The sequence below is a fragment of the Hyperolius riggenbachi genome, chromosome 1 (assembly GCF_040937935.1).
Source record: "Hyperolius riggenbachi isolate aHypRig1 chromosome 1, aHypRig1.pri, whole genome shotgun sequence".
Lineage (NCBI taxonomy): Eukaryota > Metazoa > Chordata > Amphibia > Anura > Hyperoliidae > Hyperolius > Hyperolius riggenbachi.
The window spans coordinates 328,819,291-328,825,310 of record NC_090646.1 but is presented as its reverse complement, the minus strand read 5'-3'; positions in this window follow the sequence as shown (position 1 = coordinate 328,825,310).

Sequence of the window (6,020 nt, the reverse complement as noted above, 5' to 3'; positions counted from 1 at the left end):
TAATCACTAATTTTTTTCCATGTTTCTAATGACATTAATAAAAACAAGCACAAAAATTTGAATGTAAAAACACCATGCAGAAACTGACAAGACTGCTGCGCAGATTTTATCTGCATACAAAATGGCCCATTGAAATACATTGCTATGCGAATCTGTGTGCAGAAAATGCACACTAATTCACATGTAGTGGAAATGGGCCCTTGATTAACTGAAAACAGATGCTACTTTATGAATGACCGTTTTTTTTCAATATCAATATGAAGATATGGCAAATTATTATTTTTAAATCAACGACAGTACAAAATACATAGTAGAAATAGCTGGAAATGGATGAAAGTTTATGTAATGTAGAACAGAATCTTTTTGGTAAGCATGCCCTTTCTCATGAGGTAGTAATGGCAAAATCAACAATGTGACTGAGGCCTAGTGCACACCAAGCGTTTTTGGTTTTCAAAACCGCTGCCGCTTGTGAAAACGCTTGGCTAATGTATCTCAATGGGATGGTGCACACCAGCGGTTTGAGGTTTTTAGGAAACCGCAAACGTGGCTCCTGCAGCATTTTTGCGGTTTGCAGATGCATTTCTGTCTCAATGTAAAGTATAGGAAAGTCATAGAATTTAGCTAGGTTATTTCGGGGGTATAAATAACTTGTTCTGCCACTGGAATGTGGCAAATCAGCTTGGAATTTAATGCTGAAGATAGCTGCATAATAAAGAGGAGGTAAAAAAATTCAGCTTCAGACTGTTTAAAGCAAACCTATGTCTTTAAAAAAATAAGCGTTGGATGACCCAGAGGCTACACCAATTCTCCTGCACCCCAATGATTCTCACCTGTACCCTCTTCTTTGTGGCCATGATACTGTCTGTGTACATGCGTGGCCGCATGAAGTAAAAAGCCGTGCATGAGAGGCTCTATGCAACTGGGAAGGTACGGGCTGTGCCTGTGCAGTGCAGTTGTGCTCATACGGATAGCATCGTGCCCGTGGGAACATATTTGACAAGCTCTTGTTGAATATGTTGAGAGGGTCCCATTGCTGGATTGGTGGTCACCAGGAGTATCTGGGAAGCCTCTGGAGGCTTACCACTACTGAGGTAAGCATTCCATTTTCTTTCTATTTTTACCTTCATGTACATGTTAAAGGACACCTGAACTTAAGAGGGATATGGAGGCTGCCATATTTAATTTTCTTTTAAATACCTGTTGCCTGGCAGTCCTGCGGTTCCTCTGCCTCGAAAGCTAGCCATATATCTAGCAATGATGGGCAGATTCAAATCTCTGTCTAACTGAATCTGATTCGAGAAAGATCTATCAGCTGCCCATACACCGCAGGCCAATTCCCGATCGATTTCATGCTGAAATCGATCCGGAATCGGCCTGGCGACGCTGCATCCGACCATCTCGCTGGTTTCCCCCTATAATGTTAAGTGTCCCCACGGTGCCCTGTGCATGTTATACATTACCTGTCCACAATGCCCTGTGCATGTTATACATTACCTGTCCGCAACCTTCGCTTGTCCCCGCTGGCTCTGGGCACACTCTGTTCTACATACGTGCACTCCACGTGGTTGCCTAGTAACGTGGCCATGTGTATGATGTCTGACGTGATATGTGCACCCTTACTAGGCAACCAGGAGGGGTGTGCGTGTATGGAGAGTGTGTCTGGAGCCAGCGGGGACAAGCAGAGGAGGCAGACGGGTAATGTATAACATGTACCGGGCACCTGGTGAGGGGGGGGGGGGGGAAATGGGGGACACGACACACTTAACATTAGGGGGGACAGTGCCGGGGGTTTTGTCGCATTCATCCCGAAATTGCATGCAGTTACTGCCGCACACCCGATCGAGCAAGTTGGCCCAACATCTTGCAGCATGCGCGATTGACTTAGGCGACCAATTTCATCCTGAAATTCGTCGCATTGGCGGTCGGGCATACATAGTTACATAGTTATTTTGGTTGAAAAAAGACATACGTCCATCGAGTTCAACCAGTACAAAGTACAACTCCAGCCCGTCCCCCACATACCCCTGTTGATCCAGAGGAAGGCGAAAAAACCCTTACAAGGCATGGTCCAATTAGCCCCAAAAGGGAAAAATTCCTTCCTGACTCCAGTCGGCAAATCAGATAAAATTAGGCATAGTCTAGTAATTGTAGCCATGGATGTCTTTCAACGCAAGGAAAGCATCTAAGCCCCCTTTAAATGCAGGTATAGAGTTTGCCATAACGACTTCCTGTGGCAATGCATTCCACATCTTAATCACTCTTACTGTAAAGAACCCTTTCCTAAATAAATGGCTAAAACGTTTTTCCTCCATGCGCAGATCATGTCCTCTAGTCCTTTGAGAAGGCCTAGGGACAAAAAGCTCATCCGCCAAGCTATTATATTGCCGTCTGTTGTATTTATACATGTTAATTAGATCTCCTCTAAGGCGTCTTTTCTCTAGACTAAATAAACCCAGTTTATCTAACCTTTCTTGGTAAGCGAGACCTTCCATCCCACGTATCAATTTTGTAGCTCGTCTCTGCACCTGCTCTAAAACTGCAATATCTTTTTTGTAATGTGGTGCCCAGAACTGAATTCCATATTCCAGATGTGGCCTTACTAGAGAGTTAAACAGGGGCAATATTATGCTAGCATCTCGAGTTTTTATTTCCCTTTTAATGCATCCCAAAATTTTGTTCGCTTTAGCTGCAGCGGCTTGGCATTGAGTACGACTATTTAACTTGTTGTCGATGAGTACTCCTAAGTCCTTCTCCAAGTTTGATGTCCCCAACTGTATCCCATTTATTTTGTATGGTGCTAGACCATTGGTACGACCAAAATGCATGACTTTACATTTGTCAACATTGAACTTCATCTGCCATGTATGTGCCCATATAGCCATCCTATCCAGATCCTGTTGCAATATGACACTATCTTTCTGAGAGTTGATGATTCTGCACAATTTTGTATCATCTGCAAAAATAGCAACATTGCTCACTACTGCATCTACTAGGTCATTAATAAATAAATTGAAGAGCACTGGACCCAGTACAGACCCCTGTGGGACCCCACTGCTAACAGTCTCCCATTTTGAGTACGATCCATTGACCACAACTCTTTGTTTTCTGTCCATTAGCCAGTTCCCTATCCATGCACACAAACTCTTCCCCAGTCCTTGCATCCTCAACTTTTGCACCAGACTTCTGTGGGGAACAGTGTCGAAGGCCTTTGCAAAGTCCAAGTATATCACATCTACAGCATTCCCAATATCCATATTAGCATTCACTACCTCATAAAAGCTGAGCATGTTAGTCAAACAGGACCTGTCTTTAGTAAACCCATGTTGATGCTGAGAAATAATACTATGAAGTCATGTATAATATCTCTTAGTAACCCCTCAAATAGTTTGCATACAACTGATGTTAAGCTTACAGGTCTATAATTTCCTGGATCAGATTTTTTTGTCCTTCTTAAATAATGGGAAAACGTGGGCTGTACGCCAATCCACTGGGACTCTGCCAGTTGCAAGAGAGTCACAAAAGATAAGATAAAGGGGCTTAGCTATAACTGAACTTAATTCCCTTAGGACCCGAGGATGCATGCCATCCGGGCCAGGTGCCTTGTCTATTTTTAATTTATTTAGTCTTGCCTTTACTTCTTCCTGCGTTAAGTATGTAATATTACAGTTAGAAGATTGAGACTCTTCTGCCTCTGTAATTTGCAACAGTGCTGTTTCCTTTGTGAAGACAGAAGCAAAATAAGCATTTAATAACTCTGCCTTACCTTGGTCATCCACCATTGAGTTCCCACCCTCATCTTTTAGGAGTCCTATACAGTCAACCTTTCTTTTTTTAGAGTTGATGTACTTGTAAAACTTTTTTGGGTTAGATTTGATATCCCTAGCGATTTGATTTTCAGCTTCGATCTTTGCCAGCCTAATTTATTTTTTTACAATTTTTATTGCACTCCTTATAATTGCTTAGTGCAGCCTCGGTCCCCTCCTGTTTTAGGACCTTATAGGCATTCCTTTTCCTCTTCATTTTATCCCTAACCTTTCTATTCATCTATAGAGGCCTTTTTTTATTCCTAGACATTTTGTTTCCATATGGGATATACATACTACAATATTGATTGAGAATAAGTTTAAAAGCTTGCCATTTCCCTTCAGTGTCCTCCCCTTGTAGTACATTATCCCAGTTCACCAAACTTAGTGCCTGCCTAATTTGATTGAACTTTGCTTTTCTAAAATTCATAGTTTTAGTGGTCCTGCTGCCCCGTGGCCTATCAGTCACCAGATCAAACGTTATGTTGTGATCACTATTTCCCAAATGTTCGTGAACCTGCACATTTGATACATTATCTGGTCATTAGAAATGATCAGATCCAGTAACGCATTCCCCCTAGTTGGTTCAGTTACCATTTGAGTCAAGTAATTGTCCTGTAGTGCTGCCAGAAATCTGCTGCTTTTACCAGAATGGGTAGCCTCAATACCCCAGTCAATGTCTGGAAAGTTGAAGTCGCCCATAATTATGACCTCATTTTTACTTGCAGCTTTTTCAATCTGCTGTAGTAATCGCAGGTCTGCAGCTTCATTAATATGAGGTGGTCTGTAGCATACCCCAATAAGCAATTGGCAACTTTTATTTCCACCATGAATATTTACCCAAACGGACTCCACATCTTCGCAATCTTCTTCCATCTCATCGTTGAGGACAGCTGTAAAAGAATTCTTAACAGAGACAAACCCCTCCACCTTTTTTCCCTGTTCTATCCTTCCTAAACACATTGTATCCTTTTAAATTAGCTATCCAGTCATGGCTTTCATCCATCCATGTCTCGGTTATTCCCACAATGTCATAGCCTTTGTCATTCAGAATGAACTCTAGTTCGTCTATTTTATTTGCAAGGCTCCGAGCATTGGTTACCATGCACTTTATATTTTTACCACCACATTTACCAATTTTGTTTACATGAAATGGGCTACTTGAAGTTTTACCAACCTCCTTAATCTTTACACTCCTTACATCTTTATACATACACTTGGCAGCACAGATTTTCATTCGATTATAATAATCGTATCAGATGGACGATCACCTGCCAATTCTCCTAATGTATGGCTACCTTAATACTTTTAGCCACAGACCCTGAACAAGCTTGCAGATCAGTGCTCTGACTGAAGTCTGACTGGATTAGCCACATAGTTGTTTTAAGGGTGTGATCCAGATACTACCGTACTGCAGACAAAAAAAAAAAAAAAGTCAGCAGGTGCCAGGCAGCTGATATTGTTTAAAGGGAAATAAATAGGGCAGCCTCTATATACCTGCCCTTCAGGTATCCTTTAAAGTGACCCTGCAGTGAGGAGTATGGAAGATGCCATGTTTATTTGCTTATAAAAATGCCAGGTGCCTGGCTGTCATGCTGATCTTATAGCTTGTTCCTCTCACTGCATGGTCACTGTAAAACAGGATGGGATGAGCATCCTACAATAAATGACATACACAGTTACAATGTATACAGAAAAGTAAGCAGCATTCTTTGTTTAGTCAGGAAGGTGTCTACACTGAGGCCAACTGGCTATAGCGACCCATGGCTTCTGGTTTTCCCTGGGTAAAAATTAGTGAGGCTGTGAAAGATTACACCTGATGGATGTGTGTCCATTATCAACCTAGTTAAATTATCTAACTAAAAAAAAGAGAAAAGACCGAGAGCCCAAAATAGTGTAGTATGTTTTTGTAGGGGATGAGATTAATGAAAGTAAGTAATATACTCACAAGTCAGGGTTGCCTCAAGAGCAACCACTGTAAACGCAGGTGGGGAGAACAAGCCTGTCCTCACTCAGGAGTAAAACGTCGCTCTCTGTGGATAGAGGAATTGTAGGGCGGGTCACCCTTCCACCAAGGGTGGACTTCTGTATGTAAGAAGGTGTACAGAGGCGCCGGAAGTATAAAAGTGGCTAAAAGGTTTTAAAATGTTTTGGTCGCGGTGGTGGACCGGCCGACCACAAACGGACAACAAGGCTGTTGTTTTTAAATAAATATAC